Source organism: Dendropsophus ebraccatus, chromosome 7, assembly GCF_027789765.1.
Source record: "Dendropsophus ebraccatus isolate aDenEbr1 chromosome 7, aDenEbr1.pat, whole genome shotgun sequence".
NCBI classification, from domain to species: Eukaryota; Metazoa; Chordata; class Amphibia; order Anura; family Hylidae; genus Dendropsophus; species Dendropsophus ebraccatus.
Window position 1 is genome coordinate 13,092,890 of NC_091460.1, and position 26,529 is coordinate 13,119,418.

At 46.5% G+C, this 26,529-nt stretch overlaps 2 long non-coding RNA genes across 2 annotated transcripts; both read left to right on the top strand.

The window, feature by feature from the left end:
• Nucleotides 1-7,163: 7,163 nt before the first annotated feature.
• LOC138796655 (uncharacterized) lies at nt 7,164-14,132 on the top strand. The gene is made up of 2 exons (XR_011363780.1): nt 7,164-7,475; nt 13,569-14,132. It is a non-coding gene; the product is annotated as an uncharacterized lncRNA (long non-coding RNA).
• Nucleotides 14,133-18,829: 4,697 nt separating this feature from the next.
• On the top strand, nt 18,830-24,641 carry LOC138796656 (uncharacterized). The gene is made up of 2 exons (XR_011363781.1): nt 18,830-19,081; nt 24,081-24,641. It is a non-coding gene; the product is annotated as an uncharacterized lncRNA (long non-coding RNA).
• The last annotated feature ends 1,888 nt before the right edge of the window (nt 24,642-26,529 follow it).

Here is a 26,529-nt window from a genome sequence, read left to right on the forward strand (position 1 = left end):
CTGGAGACTGGGGGACCTTACATAGAACGGCTACTGGAGACTGGAGGACCTCACATAGAACGGCTGCTGGAGACCGGGGGACGTCACATGGAGCGGCTGCTAGAGACCGGGGGACCTCACATGGAGCGGCTGCTGGAGACTGGAGCGGCTGCTGGAGACTGGGGGGAGCGGCTGCTGGAGACTGGGGGGACCTCACATGGAGCGGCTGCTGGAGACTTTGGGGACCTCACATGGAGCGGCTGCTGGAGACTGGGGGGACCTCACATGGAGCGGCTGCTGGAGACTGGGGGGACCTCACATGGAGCGGCTGCTGGAGACTGGGGGACCTCACATAGAATGTCCGTCACTTTCTTCAGACCTGAACCTACTGGAACAGCTGAAGAGGCTCGAATTCTGTAACCCAGAACCTCGATGAGGTGGGATGCCCCAGCAGACAATAAGGCTAGTTGTAAACAGCCATGAGACATTGTTGATGCTCAGGGGCACATGACAAGTTATTGAGACAGTGACATGTTGGGGTACAGTACACCCACCACCGGGGGCAGCTTTTGTTTCAATAAATTGTGTGAGATCAGGAAATCCCTTTGGAGAATGATATATATATATATATATATATATATATATATATACACACACACACACACACACACACACACACACACACACACACAGTGGTCTTTCAAAAATAAGCCCTAGCTTCATTTCACAGGCTTTTTGGACTAGGGCTGGAGTATAAGTCCTACTTCAATAATATTCACAACACATAGGGCCGTTAGCCCACTAGGGCCCCCTCTCTCTTTTAATATCCCCTTCTATATTGGTGGTAGCCAGTAATATTAAGTAATGATAAAATTAGTGTACTTTAGTATAACAAATGTGTATATTAAAATCACAGCAGCTGGGTTTGCATAATATTGCACATGTAGATAAACTCCCACTGTGATTGAACTGTTTGTATAAGTATACACAGGATACAAACTATCTCAATACAATCACAGTAGGCAACTAGATGGATACGTCATCAGGAGAACCATATGCTCTTCTAACACTATAATAATACTCAGCCTAGTCTGAGGTGACTGTGGGGCCCGAAGGCCACCTGGGGTCCCTACCCAAACTATCTATTGTACTCCTATTATAACACTCCTGAGACGTAATCCAACTATACCCAAGACAGATGCACTGTATCAATGCATAAATAGGCCCATGCTACTCCAGCTACTGCTGTTAAAACACACACACGCTGCCCCCGCGACTAGTTTCACCCGAACACAGGCGTCCTCAGGCACAGGGCAGGCAGTTTTATCATTGCTTAATATTACTGGCTACCACCAATATAGAAGGGAATATTGAAAGAAAGAGGGGGCCCTAGTGGGCTGACGGCCCTATGTGTTGTACATTTCTGATATACCCTCTTCCCCCTTCTTAGATTAGCATCTTTTGTGTTAGTTTCTACTCCAATAATAATGGGGAGATAGAGGGTATATGGGCCAACTACAGAGGGTGGAGGAAGTTATACAGTATGGGGGGGGGGGAGTAGTGAAACGTGCATATTATGTCAGTAAAAAGTGACGTGTGCCACGCCCCCCTTTTCAATAAGCCTGCCCCTAGTTCCACTCATCAGCCCGCCCCCCACAGTGATGGTGACAGGTCCCCGCCCCCTTTCACATGCTGCTAACCTCTGCTAGGTCAGAGCCCTCTCCAACTCAGTTGACACAATAAAGGGGTACTGCGGACAAAGCAGACTTTCTGTGCAGCTGTCGCCGTAGTGCTTGTCATGGCACAGCTGCATTCTAGTGCTGCCATTTTCTGCCGTGACGTCCGATGTTCTTGGATGTGCCGCCTTCCTCTTCAGACACAGCGCTTGTTGTGTGCCGACAAAGCTGAGCCATTGGCTCTGCACCCCCGTGACATTCACAGGTCACATGATATTCCTGGATACAAAGCGTTGAGAAGGACGGTACATACAGGAACACGAGACCCACTGCAGCTGACGTCACTGCACAAAATGGTGGAGCTGGAACGCAGCTGCGTCGAAAGCGTTTGTAATAACGGTAATTTCCTTTTAGGAAGCACACTGCCCTGTTATCCCCAGCGGTGTAGTAGTGGGGATTGACAGGGTTCTGCATTTATGGACGACAGATCTCTAGACTTTTTCTACTAGACTTTTTTTCTACTAGACTAAGTGGTGATGTCACTTCCTGGATAACATGGGGATGTCACTTCCTATATACATGGTGAGGTCACGCCCCGACTCCCAGAGCTGTTTGGGCTGTGGCTGCTGGAGAGGATGATGGCAGAGAGATGCTCAGTGTCCCTCCGGTGCCGATTCATCATCAAGAAATTTCGTAGATTGACGCCTGTGTGCGAATGAATAGCTATAACAATGTTTTTATTTTAAGCAGAATCAAATCTGTAAGGTAGTACAGTTTTCCAGTACTTATCAGCTGCTGTATATCCTGCAGGAAGTGGCTTATTTTTTCCAGTTTGGAAGTATCAGGTCCTGATCAGAAAGCTGAAAATACACCCGGCCCTGGCATCGCTAACCAGACGGGTGAGTAATATCTGTTACATCTATGCATGTATAGTCTAATGTATTTAAATCCTGGTGGGGGTCCGTGTCTCACGTGTAGTACTGGCATCCTATATGCCGGGGTGGGCGAGTGGTGTATCCACGTGGGCTTGAATCCCTCTCCTGATATATTTTATATATGTACACTGAGTTAATTCTCTCAGGACACACAGTAGTTCTTAGTTACTTAGAGTATGTATAATTTACATGTATTTCAATTTTTTTTTTTTTTTTTAGGTGTGACAACCAGAATATATAGAACGCTGAAACCAGAATCGAATCAGGCGTTAGAGTCATCCGTACCAGGAGCCATCTGCAAAGACAACCGGGTCAGTTTCAAGACCGCTGCAGCCATATGGATCTACCCTCTCATCAAGCCTTCACGGGACGAACAGAAACTCCTCTACTCAACCAGCCTCTTCTAGGGTAAAGGGTGCTGGCAGTACATCGAGGCTGCTGCAACCAGGAATCCTTTCTAAGAGGTTCACAACCTTGTCTACGATTCCAGAAGAGGACGAAACTAAGGCTGGTCAGGTAAGCCAATGCATGAAATTGCATATTTGGGTTTGTCATCCAATCGGACAATTTCCTCTGTACGCAATCATTAAAATTATTTTGTAAACAGATAAGCAGAAATAAGTCGCTGTATATCAGACCACAAAAGCAGCGAGCAAACAATTTTGAGCAGTACAACAGAGAGACCTCTATGACTAGATATGGTTGGTGGCGAATTGAAGGACGCATTTAACAAACGTAAATTGATCTTTTAACAAATTTCCGTTACTGATGTTAGTGATGCTATTGGGGATTTTGAGAATAACTTGGATGTTACCATTAGAGTTCTATACTATAGTACTGGTGATTGGAGTTATTACCATACAGGAAAACTGTGTATTTTACATCATGACAGACATCATGACGGCTTGGCTAGAGATTCACCAACTCTGACTGGCCAGAAGCAGCTACTGCCCTGATTTCTCGTGTTCACGCATGTTGGAGTGTCATTGCAGTACTGCAGCGTATTCACAACAATGATGCAGTAACACAAGTAAATGATGCTATACGGAAGAGAGGATCAGAGCCGACACTGCCAATCCCACCTGGAGAAAAAAAAACAAGGCATAAAGACAGTATATCCCATGTAAGATATCGGATAAACTCCTTATTGTGGGGCTCAACCTCAAAGATAAAGATGCTTGATAATATGTGTGTGAAAATGAAAAAAAAAAAATTCATTCAAAAAGTTTATTCCAATATCAGCGTTACAGGTAGAGAATACAGTGTGCTGTGTGGTGTTACAGGTAGAGAATACAGCGTGCTGTGTGGTGTTACAGGTAGAGAATACAGCGTGCTGTGTGGTGTTACAGGTAGAGAATACAGCGTGCTGTGTGGTGTTACAGGTAGAGTATACAGTGTGCTGTGTGGTGTTACAGGTAGAGAATACAGCGTGCTGTGTGGTGTTACAGGTAGAGAATACAGTGCTGTGTGGTGTTACAGGTAGAGAATACAGTGTACTGTGTGGTGTTACAGGTAGAGAATACAGTGTGCTGTGTGGTGTTACAGGTAGAGAATACAGCGTGCTGTGTGGTGTTACAGATAGAGAATACAGCGTGCTGTGTGGTGTTACAGATAGAGAATACAGTGTGCTGTGTGGTGTTACAGGTAGAGAATATAGGGTGCTGTGTGGTGTTACAGGTAGAGAATACAGCGTGCTGTGTGGTGTTACAGATAGAGAATACAGCGTGCTGTGTGGTGTTACAGGTAGAGAATACAGCGTGCTGTGTGGTGTTACAGGTAGAGAATACAGTGTGCTGTGTGGTGTTACAGGTAGAGAATACAGCGTAGTGTTACAGGTAGAGAATACAGCGTGCTGTGTGGTGTTACAGGTAGAGAATACAGCGTAGTGTTACAGGCAGAGAATACAGCGTGCTGTGTGGTGTTACAGGTAGAGAATACAGGGTGCTGTGTGGTGTTACAGGTAGAGAATACAGCGTGCTGTGTGGTGTTACAGGTAGAGAATAAAGCGTGCTGTGTGGTGTTACAGGTAGAGAATACAGCGTGCTGCGTGGTGTTACAGGTAGAGAATACAGCGTGCTGTGTGGTGTTACAGGTAGAGAATACAGTGCTGTGTGGTGTTACAGGTAGAGAATACAGTGTGCTGTGTGGTGTTACAGGTAGAGAATACAGTGCTGTGTGGTGTTACAGGTAGAGAATACAGCGTGCTGTGTGGTGTTACAGGTAGAGAATACAGCGTGCTGTGTGGTATTACAGGTAGAGAATACAGCGTGCTGTGTGGTGTTACAGGTAGAGAATACAGCGTGCTGTGTGGTGTTACAGGTAGAGAATACAGTGCTGTGTGGTGTTACAGGTAGAGAAGACAGTGTGCTGTGTGGTGTTACAGGTAGAGAATACAGCGTGTGCTGTGTGGTGTTACAGGTAGAGAATACAGTGTGCTGTGTGGTGTTACAGATAGAGAATACAGTGCTGTGTGGTGTTACAGATAGAGAATACAGTGCTGTGTGGTGTTACAGATAGAGAATACAGTGCTGTGTGGTGTTACAGGTAGAGAATACAGTGTGCTGTATGGTGTTACAGGTAGAGAAGACAGTGTGCTGTGTGGTGTTACAGGTAGAGAATACAGCGTGTGCTGTGTGGTGTTACAGGTAGAGAATACAGTGTGCTGTGTGGTGTTACAGGTAGAGAATACAGTGTGCTGTGTGGTGTTACAGATAGAGAATACAGTGCTGTGTGGTGTTACAGGTAGAGAATACAGTGTGCTGTATGGTGTTACAGGTAGAGAATACAGCGTGCTGTATGGTGTTACAGGTAGAGAATACAGCGTGCTGTGTGGTGTTACAGGTAGAGAATACAGTGTGCTGTGTGGTGTTACAGGTAGAGAATACAGTGTGCTGTGTGGTGTTACAGGTAGAGAATACAGTGTGCTGTGTGGTGTTACAGGTAGAGAGTACAGTGTGCTGTGTGGTGTTACAGGTAGAGAATACAGTGTGCTGTGTGGTGTTACAGGTAGAGAATACAGTGTGCTGTGTGGTGTTACAGGTAGAGAATACAGCGTGCTGTGTGGTGTTACAGGTAGAGAATACAGCGTGCTGTGCGGGTGGGACCACAATGAAATGATGAAGTACTGCAAATAATTCAGTAATGGTGCGTTTACACAGGCAGATTTATCTGACAGATTTTTTAAGCCAAAACCAGGAACAGACCATAAACAGGGAACGGGTCATAAAGGAAAGACTGAGATTTCTCCTATTTTCAAATCCATTCCTGGTTTTGGCTTCCAAAATCTGTCAGATAAATCTGCCTGTGTAAACGCACCATAACACGATGAAACTGCAACGTGAGAACACAGCCTAGATTAGGGATGTCAAACTCATGCCCTCCAGCTGTTTTAAAACTACAAGTCCCATCATTCCTGGACAGCCAAAGCTTTAGCTGTCCAGGCATGATGGGAATTGTAGTTTTAAAACAGCTGGAGGGCATGAGTTTGACACGTCTGGCCTAGATGTTCTGCAGCAGATTTGGTGGGGAAATGTGCAGGGTGGGGGACTATGATGAACAACTGAGGAAAAGCATTGCATTCTGGAACCTGTAGTAATGTGTACAACTGCTCAACTAGGGGGTACAGCCACACAATATGGAACAAAGACCCCCAAAGCAAATGGATTTTTGTTAGTTTCAAAACTGAGCTAGATAAGTAAGCAATGCTATATGCTTCTAAAGAAGGTCCACTTCTTTTTTTGACCTCTTGAGTTCCCCTTTAATAAAAACCAGAGATCATGGTGCAAAAAATGACACCTCATACAGCCCCATATGTGAAAAAGTAAAACCATTATAAAAGTCATAATATGGCCATTTTATTCATTGCAAAAAAAAAAAAAATTTTATATATATATTAGAAAATCTGTGTAACCTGCATATGGTTGTGTTCGGACTGACCCATAGAATAATTGTATCATGTCGCTGTTACCATATAGTGCATTACGTAGACACAGGAACCCCCCAAACGTTACCATATTACATTCTTTTTTACGATTTCACCTATTTATATCTTCATAAATAATATATTTGGGGTTCCATCATACATGTTATGGTAAAATGAATGACGCCATTACACAGTACAACTATTCCTGTAAAAAACAAGCACTTACATGGCCCTGTAGATAGAAAACTGAAAGTGCTGGAGCACCTGGGGGGGGGGGGGGTCAAATTTGGGTCATTTTGGGCCGGGTCTTGGATGGGTTTATCATCACTTCTTGGTTTGTTTACACAGTGCTGCTTGGACTTTATGGGATTTCTACTATGTCAGTGCCTGGGGTTACTTTGAAAACAGTGGAACATTCTAGTGTTATCCATTTTGCCTATATGCATCTCCCCTACTCTATCATCCTGTACACCAGTGCTCAGCCAAATCCTCTATACTGTACACTCTCATATCAGCCAGATGGATTGAGAGGTGGTACTATAGTTCACACTGGAGTTGCTGCAATGTGAAGAAATCTCTCCTCCTCCTGCAGAAAAAGGAGAAGATGGTGGAAGCATCAGACTTATTCTGTAGAAGCAGACAGAGAGACAGACAGACAGACAGACAGACAGGTGACTTCATCTGGATACATTTGGTTGCTGCCTGTGGTCTCCTCCCCCAGCAATGTCCTGTCTGCAAAACTTGTGCAGAATCCCAGCTCCTCCCATGGGCAGCAGCAGCTCTGGAGGGAAGAAGAGGAGGAAGAGGAGCAGGAGGGTGTGCAGGATGGCAGCAGCTCTGGAGGAAGAGTGACAGGAGGAGCAGGAGGGTGTGCAGGATGGCAGCAGCTCTGGAGGAAGAGTGACAGGAGGAGCAGGAGGATGTGCAGGATGGCAGCAGATAATGTCCCCCCTCATCTCTGAGGTAAGTCACATGTATTCTAATGTCTCTTTACTCTGTTTAGGGAGAATATAATACACCTATTGTCATGTGCTAGTATACAGCTTCTCCATCTGTGGCTCTACAGCTGTGGTTAGACTAACACATCCACCAGCCTGGCATTTAGCAGTCTTTGCCATGTTGGGAGTTGTAGTTCATCACCAGCTGGAGCAGGAACTGACTGATCACAGTCCTAGCACATGTCTATACTTATATCCTGACACTGTGGTAGGAGGCTCGGGCCTATCGCCCTGCTGGAGCCTAGGCTTGCAGTTTGCAGCGTGTCTCATTGTTTAGCACAGGGGGAGATTTATCACACATGGTGTAAAGTGAAACTGGCTCAGTTGCCCCTAGCAACCAATCAGATTCCACCTTTCATTCTTCACAGACTCTTTGGAAAATGAAAGGAGGAATCTGATTGGTTGCTAGGGGCAACTGAGCCAGTTTCACTTTACACCATGTTTGATAAATCTCCCCATTATATAGTGTTTCCATCAGTCTTTTTGTTTTAAGCAGTCAGGAATGGAACTGACAGGATTAGATGATAATGGAAACATGTGCACAGTTTGTGTTTTCATCACATTCCCTGTGTTCTTGGAATAAGTCCTGATCATACTGTGTGTGAACATAGCCCTGGGGCAGTGAGGTGTGAGTGTGTATGTGTGTGTTGAATGGGGCTGGGGGAGGGGGAGGCAGGCCGGGGCTGTGCAGTGTGTGGGTGGAGTGGGGCAGGGTGTGTGGGGAGTGGGGCAGGGCAGGGCAGGCTGGAGCTGTGGGGTGGGGGGGGGGGGGTGGGGGGGCAGGGAGGTTTGTGTGGGTGGGGGGGGGGGAGGGAGGTTTGTGTGTGTGGGTGGGGGGGGGAGGGAGGTTTGTGTGTGTGGGTGGGGGGGGGAGGGAGGTTTGTGTGTGTGGGTGGGGGGGGGAGGGAGGTTTGTGTGGGTGGGTGGGGGGGGGGAGGGAGGTGTGGGGGGGGGAGGGAGGTTTGTGTGTGTGGGGGGGGGGGGGGGTTTGTGTGGGTGTGGGGGGGGGGGGGGGTTTGTGTGGGTGTGGGGGGGGGGAGGTTTGTGTGTGTGTGTGTGTGGGGGGGGAGGTTTGTGTGTGTGTGTGGGGGGGGGAGGTTTGTGTGTGTGTGTGGGGGGGGGAGGTTTGTGTGTGTGTGTGGGGGGGGGAGGTTTGTGTGTGTGTGTGGGGGGGGGGGGGGAGGTTTGTGTGTGTGTGTGTGTGGGGGGGGAGGTTTGTGTGTGTGGAGTGGGGCAGGCCAGGCCAGGGCTGTGAGGTGTGTGTGGAGTGGGGCAGGCCAGGCCAGGGCTGTGAGGTGTGTGTGTGTGTGTGTGTGTGTGGAGTGGAGCAGGTCAGGGCTGTGCGGTGTGTGTGTGTGGTGGGGCAGGCCAGGCCAGGGCTGTGTGTGTGTGTGTGTGTGTGTGTGTGTGGAGTGGAGTGGAGCAGGCCAGGGCTGTGTGGTGTGTGTGTGGTGGGGCAGGCCAGGGCTGTGTGGTGTGTGTGGTGGGGCAGGCCAGGGCTGTGTGGTGTGTGTGTGGAGCAGGCCAGGGCTGTGTGTGTGTGTGTGGGGAGTGAGGCAGACTAAGGCTGTGAGGTGTGTGTGTGTGTGTGTGTGTGTGTGGAGTGGGGCAGGCCAGGCCAGGGCTGTGAGGTGTGTGTGTGTGTGTGGGGAGTGAGGCAGACTGGGGCTGTGAGGTGTGTGTGTGTGTGTGTGTGTGTGGAGCAGGCCAGGGCTGTGTGTGTGTGGGGAGTGAGGCAGACTGGGGCTGTGAGGTGTGTGTGTGTGGAGCAGGCCAGGGCTGTGTGGTGTGTGTGTGGAGTGGGGCAGGCCAGGGCTGCGAGGTGGGGGGGGGGCCGTCAGGAGCCAACATCAGTAATGTGGGGTGACCGGGGCGGGGATCGGCCTTGCTCTGGCAATAGTGTGTGCGGGATCCTGTGTAAATGTAGGCCCTCTTCTCTTCCTGACAGGAGTTAATTACCACATGTTTTTCTCTTGGGCTCCTGACCTCAGCACTGCAGAGCACTGGTAACCTCTAACCTCTGACCTCTGCTCTCAGGCTGCCGAGGAAATGGGCGGGACATACTAAAGCATGAAAAGCATGAACATTATTTCCTATGGGGAAACATCTAAAATATGGTTTTAATTGGTGAGATAGACCCGGAATGAACAGCATTTTTCTGTAGTGCTCAGTGGACTGTGTATACAGCATGAATACAGATGTGTTATACCCTACCTGTGCAAGGTACACCTGGAATGAATGGAATATATATATTTAGGGAAATGAATTCATATTGCAAAGAAAAAGAGGTGTAGTTCTTTCCCTGGTCAAGATAGATCCGGAATGACCCTGTACAGGTAGGGTCTAACACATCATTATTAGAGATGAGCGAACCAGGTTCGGGTTTAAATCCATCCGAACCCGAACGTTCGGCATTTGATTAGCTGGGGCTGCTGAACTTGGATAAAGCTCTAAGGTTGTCTGGAAAACATGGATACAGCCAATGACTATATCCATGTTTTCCACATAGCCTTAGGGCTTTATCCAAGTTCAGCAGCCACCGCTAATCACATGCCGAAAATTCGGGTTCGGATGGACTCGAGCATGCTCCAGGTTCACTCATCTCTAATCATTCATGGTATATATGCTCAGTCCACTGAGCTCTACAAAAAAAATGCTTCCAGGTCTATCTAACTAATTAAACCAATTAAAACCATGTTTTAGATGTTTCCCCATAGGAAATAATGTTCATTCTTTTTCTTCATGCTTTTAAGTATGTCCCGGCTGCAGTATGAGTGACTAGCAGGACTGTGTTAGTGATCATGGTAACTAATGCAGCTAAAACGTGTCAGTAATGGTCATGGTAACTGGTGTGGACAGTAGCTGTTGTAGCAGAGCTGTGTTAGTGATAATATCTGGTGCATCAGAGCTGTCTAAGTCATCACTTAGTGGATACAATAGAGCCATGGCACAGTCCCTGGTTACAGGTGCAGCCATTGTTCCAGACTTTCTGGATAGTGGCACCCTAACAGCACAGACTGTTAGGGTGCCTTTACACAGACAGATTTATCTGACAGATTCTTGAAGCCAAAGTCAGAAATGACTTTATGACCTGTTCTGTTTATAGTCTGTTCCTGGCTTTGGCTTCAAAAATCTGTCAGATAAATCTCTGTGTAAAAGCACCCTAAGGCTGGGTTCACACTACGTATATTTCAGTCAGTATTGTGGTCCTCATATTGCAACCAAAACCAGGAGTGGATTAAAAACACAAAGTATCTGTTCACATAATGTTGTAATTGAGTGGATGGCCGCCATTTAATGGCAAATATTTGCTGGTATTTTAAAACAACGGCTGTTATATTGAAATAATGGCCGTTATTTACTGTTATATGGCGGCCATCCACTCAATTTCAACATTGTGTGAACAGATCCTTTCTGTGTTTTTAATCCACTCCTGGTTTTGGTTGCAATATGAGGACCACAATACTGACTGAAATATACGTAGTGTGAACCCAGCCTTAGATTGTATTGTATCTCATAGTGTTTCCAACCTGTGGCTGCTGGTAAACTGCAACCCCCAGCATAGCCTGATAGCTGAAATAGAATAAGGCACTGTTAACCACAATTATTTAAAAAATGTAAATTGTATTTTTAACAGAAAAATTGGTATCTCTAATAATGCAGGCCTGGAGAATATAGATAACATTTCAGATTTATTATAGTCTGAGGTATCATTTCTACTGTTTTTTTTTTTTTTTTTTTTTTAGAAGGTGTATCTCACCTGTCGGCGGCGGAAGAACAGCGGCGGCAGCTGGTGGGAGTCCCGGGCGGGCGGGTGCAACCTGCTGCGGATTTGGGGAGGGGGGGGGAACAGAGGTCGGGGTGGCGGCGGGGTGATGCGATGCGGCGCGGTCATCGGCGTGGTGATGCGATGCGGCGGCGGGGTCATCGGGCGGCAGCGGCGGGGTCATCGGGCGGCGGGGTGATGCGATGCGGCGGCGTGATGCGGCGCGGCGGGGTGATGCGATGCGGCGGCGGAGTCAGCGGGCGGCGGCGTGATGCGATGCGGCGCTGCTGGGCCACCGGGCGGCGGCAGCTGATGTCCGGGTGCAGGGATCCCTTGGGTGGTGGCGGCGCGGCGTTCGGGCAGCGGGGGTGCCGGCGGGCTGTCAATCATCCGGAATCACGGGTACTTTCCTGATGTACGTCTGGGACGGAATTCCGGACAAAAATAGGACATGTCCTATTTTTTCCGGATATATTTTCCGGAACGGACACCCTTCCGGAAAAATCCGGAAGGGTGTCCGTGACCAATTAAAGTTATAGGAAATCCGGATGGTTTTTCCGGACGTGTGAAGGGGGCCTTAGGCTAGGTTCACACTGCGTTTTCAGCATCCGTTTAACGCATCCGTTTTTTGCAAAAAACACATGAAAAACGGATTGCAAAAAACGGATTCATTTGTGTGCATCCGTTTTTCCATTGACTTCCATTATAAAAAAAAACGGATCCGTTTTTTTTGACGGACCAAAACAAACAAAAAAACGTTGCTGACCCTATTTTTCTGGACGTTAAAAAAAACGGATCCGTTAAACGGATGCTGAAAACGCAGTGTGAACCTAGCCTTAGCCAGTGCTTTCTCAATTCCAGGCCTCAGGCCTCACCAACAGGTCATGTTTTGAGGATTTCCCATACAAAGAACACCTGTGATAATACCTGATGCTCTGAGTATAATTATATCACCTGTGAAATACTAAGGAAATCCTCAAAACATGACCTGTTGGTGAGGCCTGAGGCCTGGAATTGAGAAAGCACTGATCTAAGCGAACTGATCTGTTTGATCAGCGATCCGCTCATCAAGCCGCGGGGATTTCTGCGTTGTTCCGTTTCCTGCAGCTCCACTCCGGGTGCCGGGGAAAAGCTGGATCCAATCCTGGGAAACTGGGACTGGGAAACAGGGAGAAGTTTCCCAGGATTGGATCCAGCATTTTCCAGCATCCTGGGAGGAGTAACAGAAATCGGAGCAGCGCTGGCAGCCCAGGGGCATGATGAGCGGAGCGCTGATCAAACAGAGCGGTTCACTTCGCTTAGATCAGCGCTTCGCTCATCTCTACCCTTGATAATATTGTGCTATGACGACTAATCATTCTCTTTCCTCAGGTGTAACCACCAAGACTATTTCACAGGCTAAAAGGTAGTATTGGTGATACAGCTAGTCTGACAGTTCCACTATACCATAGTTCAGTGCTTGTCAAACAGTTAGATGGGCCTCAGCAGTGAGGCGCCCCCTAGTTGTTGATAAGGCCCAGCTGGGGAGCCAGTTTTCACAAAAGTAACTATGATCTGCACAGTCCTTTTGCTGTTATTACTTTACTTTGTACTTGCTTTATTAGCATATAGAGCTTGGAAGATGGGTGAGTGGTAGCCCTAGCATTATTTTCAGCTTTTAAATGGACTTTCACCTCAGATGGTGAGGCCCAGGCACCCTCCTGGTCAGTCTGGTAAGGGCTCCAGTAAAAAAAGTTTGAGAAGCACTGGTCCATGGTATACAGAGTCTATGCTGGCAATCTAGTATGAATTTAAAGAAGCAGTTCACTTTTTTTGGGGGGGGGGGGCCCCCCCGGTAGCCTGTGGCATGTATACTTACAGAAGACGATTGGTGTCCCGCGGCGTAGTTCCGGTCCTGTCCCGCGGTGCTGTTCAAATCCGGCACACGCTCACTTCCGCTGGCTGCTGTCAGTCCTCTTCTCTGTCCTGTCATTATACGTCGGAAGTCACTCGCTTCCATGCATTCTCTATGGAAGCGTGTGACTTCCGGCGTTCAAATTACAAGGCCGAGGAGAGGAGTCACAGCGCCGGCGGAAGTGAGCGCGCGCCGGATTTGTACGGCACCGAGGGACGGGACCGGAGCTACGCCGCGGGACACCGATCATCTTCTGTACGTATACATGCCACAGGCTATTGGGGGGGCCCAAAAAAAAAAAAAGTGAACTGCTTCGTTAAGGGCCCTATTTATGTTCTTCTGTGTCCCAGCTGTTTGTATCACTTGTAGTCACAATTGTGTATATGTTCTTTACTCAGACCCCAGAGTGTGATTCTCACACCTGATGACTACACAAAGCGGCTTGTCGTGAAGCATTAAAGTGCAGCGTCTTCCCCACCATGTATGTGTGGAATACGGATTTACCTCCCAGGAGTCAGGACACTGATGGAGATCCGTAAATCTCAGAAATCAACTAAGCTGCTGATCAGCAAAGCATGATTTACACAGCTGGTAAAGGAAGTGTGAGCGGAGAATCCAAAAGATGCCGCACCAATGGCAGTGTCCGACAATGATGGCGTTACAGGAGGCAGCTGAGACCTTCTTCCTAGTTCACCTGTTTGAGGATTCATAACTTTTCGGAAAGACGACATAACGTTGGCTAGAAGAATACGAGGAATGGCAAATGCACAAAGATACTAACTGTATGAAGTTTTATAGTGATTTAATGGTTTCTTGATATGCGGAGAGAAGAAATCGGAGACTATATAAACTGCTGCACGGAAAAATGTTTATGCCTCAATCTGTTCATGTCCTCTAAACCTCACAAGAACTAAGAGAATTCCACCCACCCCCCTAAAAAATAAAACCTATTCCCACATTGAGTGGCTTCCTTTTTGTCCCGTATATACCCGGTCTGGCTGCTGTCAGTGCCCTCTACACCCTGATTAGTGTTGAGCTGATCTGTCAAAATGTTCGAGTATGGCAACTGGAACCCTCGGCATAGGATTACCAGTGGCTGCAGAAATTGGATGTTGCCCTGGGGCTACCAGGAAAACATGGATACAGCCTATGGTCTTGTCCATATTTTCCCTGGTAGCCCCAGGGCAGCATCCAATTTCTTCAGCCACTGGTAATCCAATGCCGAGGGTTCCAGTTGCCAAACTCGAACATTTTGACAGATCAGCTCAACACTAAGGCTGATATCTTCAAGCCGATTGCTGCTACTACATCCTATTTAAATCTTTGCCAGTGCCGACAACTCCCAGCATGCCTCAGGAGCGATTTTAAACGATTAACAATAAACGATCGCAAACAAGATTGTTTATAGTTAACCTGAAAACGTTCACTATATTACACAGAACGATGGTTGTTAGTTACGATAGTTACTATGATCGTTATTGCGATTGTTATTACGATCGTTTATTCCTTCTAATCCCAGCAAAACAATGAACAATGTGCAATTACACTGAACGATGCGCAACTGAGCGAACAAATGTGGAATTACAGCGAGCGATTAGCGATAAATTTAGGTTCAGATCTAAGTCAACGACATATGAACGATTTTTCAATCGTTGCCTGCAATTACACAGAACGATTATCGTTTAAATTCAAACGATTTAACGATTTTTCGCACTTTAGTAGTTTCGTGTAATAGAGCCCTTACACCTCAGTCTCCACCCACTCCCTGCCCTCTATCCCTAGTTGGGATTACTGTGACTCTCCAGTTTGCATAACTACAACCACCATCATATCCTGATTATAAGGCATGATGATGATGGTGGTAGTAGTTTTTCTTCAGTCTTGAATTCCACATCTAGCAATAATACAACTCCATCTTAGTCTACTTATAGTTCATGATGGGAGTTGTAGTTTAGCAATTTGTGTGAAGAAACGCTGCTACTACCACATCATGTCTTATAATGAGGAAATGATAGGGGTTGTAGTTATGCAAATTGTACAAAAACACATTGACGGGGAAACAGTGTATAATGTTATGCTGTGGAGGGAACATTGCATCTTTGATAAGATACAAAGTAGTGTGTGTGGGGGTACACTCCTTTGTGTGGCGGGAACTCTGGAGTAGGTACTTTACCCCTGTGCTATGTACGTATAGATGAATCTACAATATATGAGACCTCTGTCTGTATATGATTGGTACTGTATAAGTACATAGCGCACTAATCATCAATAGAACAGAGGTCTTGTATACTGTAAATTCAGCTATACGCACACAGCAAGTTGTATAAAGTAAATAACACACACTGTCATATACAGAAATACAGAATACTATCTGTATAGTAATATAGTAGCTACATGGCCTTAGAGTGTTACAAGCTGTAGTGTACATATGACCATGTAGCAAGCTATACTACTATATAATTGGGGGGGGGCACTCCTGACACCTTCCAGTCCCTCAAATGTCCAGCCCATGCTTCTATATAGATAGTTAGATATGTAGCACATCTGCAGATCAGAAGCTGTCATTATGTGTACAGCGCTGCAGTACAGTCCGCACCTCTTACAGCATGGTGGGAACAGGATGAAGTGCCATGCTCCAGCAGGCCAGGAAGCCGGGCTGGAGCATGCAACTCCACCCCAGGAGCTGCGAGCAGCGCGGCTGCCGCTGTGGGATGTGAGAGGCAGGAATGGGAAGCAGTAGAGCCCCAGCCGTGTGCAGGGCGCCTGTGATCCCTCCATCCGGTAGTGCTGCAGGGATTCACATGTTCTCTCATATTACTGCCGCAGCTCGTCCCCTGCTCCGTCCGGAGCTGTCATCATTTGTACAGCACAGCCTGCACCTGGCGGGGGGCCATGTCCCAGCCGACCACCAATGGGAGGAAGCTTAACTTAAGCCTGGCACTTCATCCTGTCACTGTCAGGTGCGGGCTGTGCAGCGGCTGCTGTGTTCGGTGCTGTACACAAGATTACAGCTCCGGACTGAGCAGGGGACGACAGTCAGCGGTAATATTAGAGAACACGTGATTCCCTGCAGCGTGCTGTGTGGTGTTACAGGTAGAGAATACAGTGTGCTGTGTGGTGTTACAGGTAGAGAATACAGTGCTGTGTGGTGTTACAGGTAGAGAATACAGCGTGCTGTGTGGTGTTACAGGTAGAGAATACAGTGTGCTGTGTGGTGTTACAGGTAGAGAATACAGTGCTGTGTGGTGTTACAGGTAGAGAATACAGCGTGCTGTGTGGTGTTACAGGTAGAGAATACAGCGTGCTGTGTGGTGTTACAGGTAGAGAATACAGCGTGCTGTGTGGTGTTACAGGTAGAGAATACAGTGCTGTGTGGTGTTACAGGTAGAGAATACAGCGTGCTGTGTGGTATTACAGGTAGAGAATACAGCGTGCTGTGTGGTGTTACAGGTAGAGAATACAGTGCTGTGTGGTGTTACAGGTAGAGAATACAGCGTGCTGTGTGGTGTTACAGGTAGATAATACCATGTGCTGTGTGGTGTTACAGGTAGAGAATACAGCGTGCTGTGTGGTGTTACAGGGAGAGAATACAGCGTGCTGTGTGGTGTTACAGGTAGAGAATACAGTGTGCTGTGTGGTGTTACAGGTAGAGAATACAGTGTGCTGTGTGGTGTTACAGGTAGAGAATACAGTGTGCTGTGTGGTGTTACAGGTAGAGAATACAGTGCTGTGTGGTGTTACAGGTAGAGAATACAGCGTGCTGTGTGGTGTTACAGGTAGAGAATACAGCGTGCTGTGTGGTGTTACAGGTAGAGAATACAGCGTGCTGTGTGGTGTTACAGGTAGAGAATACAGTGTGCTGTGTGGTGTTACAGGTAGAGAATACAGCGCTGTGTGGTGTTACAGGTAGAGAATACAGTGTGCTGTGTGGTGTTACAGGTAGAGAGTACAGTGTGCTGTGTGGTGTTACAGGTAGAGAGTACAGCGTGCTGTGTGGTGTTACAGGTAGAGAATACAGTGCTGTGTGGTGTTACAGGTAGAGAATACAGTGTGGTGTGTGGTGTTACAGGTAGAGAATACTGTGTGCTGTGTGGTGTTACAGGTAGAGAATACAGCGTGCTGTGCGGGTGGGACCACAATGAAATGATGAAGTACTGCAAATAATTCAGTAATGGTGCGTTTACACAGGCAGATTTATCTGACAGATTTTTTAAGCCAAAACCAGGAACAGACCATAAACAGGGAACGGGTCATAAAGGAAAGACTGAGATTTCTCCTATTTTCAAATCCATTCCTGGTTTTGGCTTCCAAAATCTGTCAGATAAATCTGCCTGTGTAAACGCACCATAACACGATGAAACTGCAACGTGAGAACACAGCCTAGATTAGGGATGTCAAACTCATGCCCTCCAGCTGTTTTAAAACTACAAGTCCCATCATTCCTGGACAGGCAAAGCTTTAGCTTTGGCTGTCCAGGCATGATGGGAATTGTAGTTTTAAAACAGCTGGAGGGCATGAGTTTGACACGTCTGGCCTAGATGTTCTGCAGCAGATTTGGTGGGGAAATGTGCAGGGTGGGGGACTATGATGAACAACTGAGGAAAAGCATTGCATTCTGGAACCTGTAGTAATGTGTACAACTGCTCAACTAGGGGGTACAGCCACACAATATGGAACAAAGACCCCCAAAGCAAATGGATTTTTGTTAGTTTCAAAACTGAGCTAGATAAGTAAGCAATGCTATATGCTTCTAAAGAAGGTCCACTTCTTTTTTTGACCTCGAGTTCCCCTTCAATAAAAACTAGAGATCATGGTGCAAAAAATGACACCTCATACAGCCCCATATGTAAAAAAGTAAAACCATTATAAGTCATAATATGGCCATTTTATTAATAATTCATTGCAAAAAAAAAAAGATTTCCTAAAAAATTTTTTTTATATATATATTAGAGAATCTGTGTAACCTGCATATGGTTGTGTTCGGACTGACCTATAGAGTAATAGTATCATGTCGCTGTTACCATATAGTGCATTACGTAGACACAGGAACCCCCCAAACGTTACCATATTGCATTCTTTTTTACGATTTCACCTATTTATATCTTCATAAATAATATATTTGGGGTTCCATCATACATGTTATGATAGAATGAAAGACGCCATTACACAGTACAACTATTCCTGAAGAAAACAAGCACTTACATGGCCTGTAGATAGAAAACTGAGAGTGCTGGAGCACCTGGGGGGGGGTCAAATTTGGGTCATTTTGGGCCTGGTCTTGGATGGGTTTATCATCACTTCTTGGTTTGTTTACACAGTGCTGCTTGGACTTTATGGGATTTCTACTATGTCAGTGCCTGGGGTTACTTTGAAGACAGTGGAACATTCTAGTGTTATCCATTTTGCCCATATGCATCTCCCCTACTCTATCATCCTGTACACCAGTGCTCAGCCAAATCCTCTATACTGTACACTCTCATATCAGCCAGATGGATTGAGAGGTGGTACTATAGTTCACACTGGAGTTGCTGCAATGTGAAGAAATCTCTCCTCCTCCTGCAGAAAGAGGAGAAGATGGTGGAAGCATCAGACTTATTCTGTAGAAGCAGACAGGCAGGTGACTTCATCTGGATACATTTGGTTGCTGCCTGTGGTCTCCTCCCCCAGCAATGTCCTGTCTGCAAAACTTGTGCAGAATCCCAGCTCCTCCCATGGGCAGCAGCAGCTCTGGAGGGAAGAAGAGGAGGAAGAGGCGCAGGAGGGTGTGCAGGATGGCAGCAGCTCTGGAGGGAAGAAGAGGAGGAAGAGGAGCAGGAGGGTGTGCAGGATGGCAGCAGCTGGAGGAAGAGTGACAGGAGGAGCAGGAGGATGTGCAGGATGGCAGCAGATAATGTCCCCCCTCATCTCTGAGGTAAGTCACATGTATTCTAATGTCTCTTCACTCTGTTTAGGGAGAATATAATACACCTATTGTCATGTGCTAGTATACAGCTTCTCCATCTGTGGCTCTACAGCTGTGGTTAGACTAACACATCCACCAGCCTGGCATTTAGCAGTCTTTGCCATGTTGGGAGTTGTAGTTCATCACCAGCTGGAGCAGGAACTGACTGATCACAGTCCTAGCACATGTCTATACTTATATCCTGACACTGTGGTAGGAGGCTCGGGCCTATCGCCCTGCTGGAGCCTAGGCTTGCAGTTTGCAGTGTGTCTCATTGTTTAGCACAGGGGGAGATTTATCAAACATGGTGTAAAGTGAAACTGGCCCAGTTGCCCCTAGCAACCAATCAGATTCCACCTTTCATTCCTCACAGACTCTTTGGAAAATGAAAGGAGGAATCTGATTGGTTGCTAGGGGCAACTGAGCCAGTTTCACTTTACACCATGTGTGATAAATCTCCCCCATTATATAATGTTTCCATCAGTCTTTTTGTTTTAAGCAGTCAGGAATGGAACTGACAGGATTAGATGATAATGGAAACGTGCACAGTTTGTGTTTTCATCACATTCCCTGTGTTCTTGGAATAAGTCCTGATCATACTGTGTGTGAACATAGCCCTATTTTCTTATTTGCAAAAACATTTAGTTTTTTTAATCCCTTCCCGCATTAGAACGTAACTGTATATCCTGATGCTGATGGGGGGCTTCCATGTTTTGTGTGCTGCCCCCTAGTGTCACCTCCTCTGCCCGACCATCGTGGTGGTGGTGGTGGTGGGGGTGGTGGGGGTGGGGGGGGTGGGGGGGGGTGGGGGGGGGGGGGGGGAGGCAGACTGGGGCAGTGAGGTGTGAGTGTGTATGTGTGTGTTGAATGGGGCTGGGGGAGGCAGGCCGAGGCTGTGCAGTGTGTGGGTGGGTGGAGTGGGGCAGGGTGTGTGTGGAGTGGAGCAGGCCAGGGCTGTGTGTGTGTGTGTGTGGGGAGTGAGGCAGACTGGGGCTGTGAGGTGTGTGTGTGTGTGTGTGGAGCAGGCCAGGGCTGTGTGTGTGTGGGGAGTGAGGCAGACTGGGGCTGTGAGGTGTGTGTGTGTGTGTGTGTGTGTGTGTGTGTGTGTGGAGCAGGCCAGGGCTGTGTGTATGTGTGTGTGGGGAGTGAGGCAGACTGGGGCTGTGAGGTGTGTGTGTGTGTGTGTGGAGCAGGCCAGGGCTGTGTTTATGTGTGTGTGGGGAGTGAGGCAGACTGGGGCTGTGAGGTGTGTGTGTGTGTGTGTGTGTGGAGCAGGCCAGGGCTGTGTGGTGTGTGTGTGGAGGGGGGGGGGGGCTGGGGCGTCAGGAGCCAACATCAGTAATGTGGGGTGATCGGGGCGGGGATCGGCCTTGCTCTGGCAATAGTGTGTGCGGGATCCTGTGTAAATGTAGGCCCTCTTCTCTTCCTGACAGGAGTTAATTACCACATGTTTTTCTCTTGGGCTCCTGACCTCAGCACTGCAGAGCACTGGTAACCTCTAACCTCTGACCTCTGCTCTCAGGCTGCCGAGGAAATGGGCGGGACATACTAAAAAGCGTGAAAACCATGAACATTATTTCCTATGGGGAAACATCTAAAATATGGTTTTAATTGGTGAGATAGACCCGCAATGAACAGCATTTTTCTGTAGTGCTCAGTGGACTGTGTATACAGCATGAATACAGATGTGTTATACCCTACCTGTGCAAGGTACACCTGGAATGAATGGAATATATATATTTAGGGAAATGAATTCATATTGCAAAGAAAAAGAGGTGTAGTTCTTTCCCTGGTCAAGATAGATCCGGAATGACCCTGTACAGGTAGGGTCTAACACATCATTATTAGAGATGAGCGAACCAGGTTCGGGTTTAAATCCATCCGAACCCGAACGTTCGGCATTTGATTAGCGGGGGCTGCTGAACTTTGATAAAGCTCTAAGGTTGTCTGGAAAACATGGATATAGCCAATGACTATATCCATGATTTCCACATAGCCTTAGGGCTTTATCAAAGTTCAGCAGCCACCGCTAATCACATGCCGAAAATTCGGGTTCGGATGGACTCCAGCATGCTCCAGGTTCGCTCATCTCTAATCATTCATGGTATATATGCTCAGTCCACTGAGCTCTACAAAAAAAATGCTTCCAGGTCTATCTAACTAATTAAACCAATTAAAACCATGTTTTAGATGTTTCCCCATAGGAAATAATGTTCATTCTTTTTCTTCATGCTTTTAAGTATGTCCCGGCTGCAGTATGAGTGACTAGCAGGACTGTGTTAGTGATCATGGTAACTAATGCAGCTAAAACGTGTCAGTAATGGTCATGGTAACTGGTGTGGACAGTAGCTGTTGTAGCAGAGCTGTGTTAGTGATAATATCTGGTGCATCAGAGCTGTCTAAGTCATCACTTAGTGGATACAATAGAGCCATGGCACAGTCCCTGGTTACAGGTGCAGCCATTGTTGCAGACTTTCTGGATAGTGGCACCCTAACAGCACAGACTGTTAGGGTGCCTTTACACAGACAGATTTATCTGACAGATTCTTGAAGCCAAAGTCAGAAATGACTTTATGACCTGTTCTGTTTAGTCTGTTCCTGGCTTTGGCTTCAAAAATCTGTCAGATAAATCTCTGTGTAAAGGCACCCTAAGGCTGGGTTCACACTACGTATATTTCAGTCAGTATTGTGGTCCTCATATTGCAACCAAAACCAGAAGTGGATTAAAAACACAGAAAGGATCTGTTCACACAATGTTGAAATTGAGTGGATGGCCGCCATTTAATGGCAAATATTTGCTGGTATTTTAAAACAACAGCTGTTATATTGAAATAATGGCCGTTATTTACTGTTATATAGCGGCCATCCACTCAATTTCAACAGTGTGTGAACAGAGCCTTTCTGTGTTTTTAATCCACTCCTGGTTTTGGTTGCAATATCAGGACCAGAATACTGACTGAAATATACGTTGTGTGAACCCAGCCTTAGATTGTATTGTATCTCATAGTGTTTCCAACCTGTGGCTGCTGGTAAACTGCAACCCCCAGCATAGCCTGATAGCTGAAATAGAATAAGGCACTGTTAACCACAATTATTTAAAAAATGTAAATTGTATTTTTAACAAAGAATTGGTATCTCTAATAATGCAGGCCTGGAGAATATAGATAAAATTTCAGATTTATTATAGTCTGAGGTATCATTTCTACTGTGTGTTTTTTTTTGTTTGTTTTAGAAAGTATCGAACTGGTACTGAGTATCAAAATAAAAGTTAGTATCGGTATCGAACTCAAAATGAAAATTAACTCAGTTCTGAAGGGGTTAAAGCACTTTCTCCTGGTTGGTGTAGCCACAGTCAGTGGCTTAGCTACCATGGAGGCAGAACACGCAGCTGCTACAGGGCCCGGGCCCCAACAGTAGAGCGCTGCAGAAGTGACATTTCTGTACCGGATCCATACCCAGTACTGTGGAGCCAAATGGACTAAACAGGGAATAGGAGATGTTATATCCTTTATTAGAGATAAGCGAAGCGCTCATCTAAGCCAGTGCTTTCTCAATTCCAGGCCTCACCAACAGGTCATGTTTTGAGGATTTCCCATACAAAGAACACCTGTGATAATACCTGATGCACTGAGTATAATTATATCACCTGTGAAATACTAAGTAAATCCTCAAAACATGACCTGTTGGTGAGGCCTGAGGCCTGGAATTGAGAAGCACTGATCTAAGCGAACTGATCTGTTTGATCAGCGATCCGCTCATCAAGCCGCCGGGATTTCTGCGTTGTTCCGTTTCCTGCAGCTCCACTCCGGGTGCCGGGGAAAAGCTGGATCCAATCCTGGGAAACTGGGACTGGGAAACAGGGAGAAGTTTCCCAGGATTGGATCCAGCATTTTCCAGCATCCTGGGAGGAGTAACAGAAATCGGAGCAGCGCTGGCAGCCCAGGGGCATGATGAGCGGAGCGCTGATCAAACAGAGCGGTTCACTTCGCTTAGATCAGCGCTTCGCTCATCTCTACCCTTGATAATATTGTGCTATGACGACTCATTCTCTTTCCTCAGGTGTAACCACCAAGACTATTTCACAGGCTGAAAGGTAGTATTGGTGATACAGCTAGTCTGACAGTTCTACTATACCATAGTTCAGTGCTTCTCAAACAGTTAGATGGGCCTCACCAGTGAGGCGCCCCCTAGTTGTTGATAAGACCCAGCTGGGGAGCCAGTTTTCACAAAAGTAACTATGATCTGCACAGTCCTTTTGCTGTTATTACTTTACTTTGTACTTGCTTTATTAGCATATAGAGCTTGGAAGATGGGTGAGTGGTAGCCCTAGCATTATTTTCAGCTTTTAAATGGACTTTCACCTCAGATGGTGAGGCCCAGGCACCCTCCTGGTCAGTCTGGTAAGGGCTCCAGTAAAAAAAGTTTGAGAAGCACTGGTCCATGGTATACAGAGTCTATGCTGGCAATCTAATATGAATTTAAAGAAGCAGTTCACTTTTTTTTTTTTTTGGGGCCCCCCCCGGTAGCCTGTGGCATGTATACTTACAGAAGATGATTGGCCTAGTTCCGGTCCTGTCCCGCGGTGCTGTTCAAATCCGGCGCGCGCTCACTTCCGCTGGCTGCTGTCAGTCCTCTTCTCTGTCCTGTCATTATACGCCGGAAGTCACTCGCTTCCATGCATTCTCTATGGAAGCGCGTGACTTCCGGCGTTCAAATTACAAGGCCGAGAAGAGGAGTCACAGCGCCGGCGGAAGTGAGCGCGCGCCGGATTTGTACGGCACCAAGGGACGGGACCGGAGCTACGCCGCCGGACACCGATCATCTTCTGTACGTATACATGCCACAGGCTATTGGGGGGGCCCCAAAAAAAAAAAGTGAACTGCTTCTTTAAGGGCCCTATTTATGTTCTTCTGTGTCCCAGCTGTTTGTATCACTTGTAGTCACAATTGTGTATATGTTCTTTACTCAGACCCCAGAGTGCGATTCTCACACCTGATGACTACACAAAGCGGCTTGTCGTGAAGCATTAAAGTGCAGCGTCTTCCCCACCATGTATGTGTGGAATACGGATTTACCTCCCAGGAGTCAGGACACTGATGGAGATCCGTAAATCTCAGAAATCAACTAAGCTGCTGATCAGCAAAGCATGATTTACACAGCTGGTAAAGGAAGTGTGAGCGGAGCATCCGAAAGATGCCGCACCAATGGCAATGTCCGACAATGATGGCGTTACAGGAGGCAGCTGAGACCTTCTTCCTAGTTCACTTGTTTGAGGATTCATAACTTTTCGGAAAGACGACATAACGTTGGCTAGAAGAATACGAGGAATGGCAAATGCACAAAGATACTAACTGTATGAAGTTTTATAGTGATTTAATGGTTTCTTGATATGCGGAGAGAAGAAATCGGAGACTATATAAACTGCTGCACGAGAAATGTTTATGCCTCAATCTGTTCATGTCCTCAAAACCTCACAAGAACTAAGAGAATTCCACCCACCCCCCTAAAAAATAAAACCTATTCCCACATTGAGTGGCTTCCTTTTTGTCCCGTATATACCCGGTCTGGCTGCTGTCAGTGCCCTCTGCACCCTGATTAGTGTTGAGCTGATCTGTCAAAATGTTCGAGTTTGGCAACTGGAACACTCGGCATTGGATTACCAGTGGCTGCAGAAATTGGATGTTGCCCTGGGGCTACCAGGAAAACTTTGATACAACCTATGGTCTTGTCCATATTTTCCTGGTAGCCCCAGGGCAGCATCCGATTTCTTCAGCCACTGGTAATCCAATGCCGAGGGTTCCAGTTGCCAAACTCGTACATTTTGACAGATCAGCTCAACACTAATGGTGCGTTTACACAGGCAGATTTATCTGACAGATTTTGGAAGCCAAAGCCAGGAATGGATTTGAAAAGAGGATAAATCTCAATCTTTCCTTTATGACCCGTTCCCTGTTTATGGTCAGTTTCTGGCTTTGGCTTAAAAAATCTGTCAGATAAATATGCCTGTGTAAACGCACCATAACCCTGATATCTTCTAGCTGATTGCTGCTACTACATCCTATTTAAATCTTTGCTGGTGCCTACAACTCCCAGCATGCCTCACTCTGCCTGTCTTCCTTAGGGTCCTATTACATGGAGCAATTTTAAACAATTAACGACTAACAATAAACAATCGCAAACAAGATTGTTTATCGTTAACCTGAAAACGATCACTATATATACACAGAAAGATGGTTGTTGGTTACGATCGTTACTATGATCGTTATAGCAATTGTTATTAAGATCGTTTATTCCTTCTGATCCCAGCAAAACAATGAACAATGTGCAATTACACTGAACGATGCGCAACTGAGCGAACAAATGTGGAATTACAGCGAGCAATTAGCGATAATTTTAGGTTCAGATCTAAGTCAGCGACATATGAACGATTTTTCAATCGTTACCTGCAATTACACAGAACGATTATCGTTTAAATTCAAACGATTTAACGATTTTTCGCACTTTAGTAGTTTAGTGTAATAGGGCCCTTACACCTCAGTCTCCACCCACTCCCTGCCCTCTATCCCTAGTTGGGATTACCGTTGTTTGTAGTTTTGCAAACTGTAACTCTCCAGTTTGCATAACTACAACCACCATCATATCCTGATTATAAGGCATGATGGTGGTAGTAGTTTTTCTTCAGTCTTGAATTCCACATCTAGCAATAATACAACTCCATCTTAGTCTACTTATAGTTCATGATGGGAGTTGTAGTTTAGCAATTTGTGTGAAGAAACGCTGCTACTACCACATCATGTCTTATAATGAGGAAATGATAGGGGTTGTAGTTATGCAAATTGTACAAAAACACATTGACGGGGAAACAGTGTATATGTTATGCTGTGGAGGGAACATTGCATCTTTGATAAGATACAAAGTAGTGTGTGTGGGGGTACACTCCTTTGTGTGGCGGGAACTCTGGAGTAGGTACTTTACCCCTGTGCTATGTACGTATAGATGAATCTACAATATATGAGACCTCTGTCTGTATATGATTGGTACTGTATAAGTACATAGCGCACTAATCATCAATAGAACAGAGGTCTTGTATACTGTAAATTCAGCTATGCGCACACAGCAAGTTGTATACAGTAAATAGCACACACTGTCATATACAGAATACTATCTGTATATTAATATAGTAGCTACATGGCCTTAGAGTGTTTACAAGCTGTAGTGTGTACATATGACCATGGAGCAAGCTATACTACTATATAATTGGGGGGGGGGGGGGCACACTCCTGACACCTTCCAGTCCCTCAAATGTCCAGCCCATGCTTATATATAGATAGTTAGATGTGCAGCACATCTGCAGATCAGAAGCTGTCATTATGTGTACAGCGCTGCAGCACAGTCCGCACCTCTTACAGCATGGTGGG